Below are 710 nucleotides of genomic sequence, written 5' to 3'. Positions count from 1 at the left end.
ATCAAGGAATCACCCACTTATCCCTGACCAAAATTGTTCTGTTAATTTGCCCCCACCACATACCATATGCCATATATACCCCTCAAAGCACTCACTCAAAATTCCTATAAATTCTCACCATAACATTGCAAATATTAATTGCCCAAAGTGCTTAATCACTACTACTATTATTATTGTTGGTGGTAGTAGTAGTATTATAGTGCTCAGTCTCTTCTACTGTGTATTTATTTCTTTTTGTGATGGATGTGGATAATAATCATAATAGTGTTGGTGCCATGGCTAGTAGTAGGAAGAAGAAGAAGAAGAATGGGTCAATAAGTTCAATTTTCATGCATGCAGATACCAAAGACTGGTTTTTCATGCTCTTTGGTTTGTTGGGGGCAATTGGAGATGGATTAACCACACCTTTGGTCTTGTTCATCACTAGCAAGATGATGAACAACCTTGGAAGTTTTTCTAATCTTGAAGGAGGTGGTGCTTTCACTCAGAACATAAACAAGGTATATTATTATTATCATCATCATCCTTGATTTAGAACTCCAAAACCATTATTGTCTGAACTTTGAATTAACAACTATGGCTTGGAGATAGATGAAGGATGTAGACGATTTCTTTTTTAAAATATTTTATTATTTATTTGATTATCTTCTCTCTCAAGCAATATATACGAAAAGTTCAAACTTCAAAGTTGTTTTTCTTCTTTTTTTTTT

General features: G+C 33.7%; 1 pseudogene; it reads left to right on the top strand.

Annotated features, from left to right (window-relative positions):
- The window catches only part of LOC107610673, a 2,175-nt pseudogene continuing 1,704 nt past the window's right edge, over nt 240–710 (top strand).

This window comes from Arachis ipaensis, chromosome B08 (genome assembly GCF_000816755.2).
Source record: "Arachis ipaensis cultivar K30076 chromosome B08, Araip1.1, whole genome shotgun sequence".
NCBI lineage: Eukaryota > Viridiplantae > Streptophyta > Magnoliopsida > Fabales > Fabaceae > Arachis > Arachis ipaensis.
This window is presented reverse-complemented; position numbering and strand designations above follow the sequence as displayed.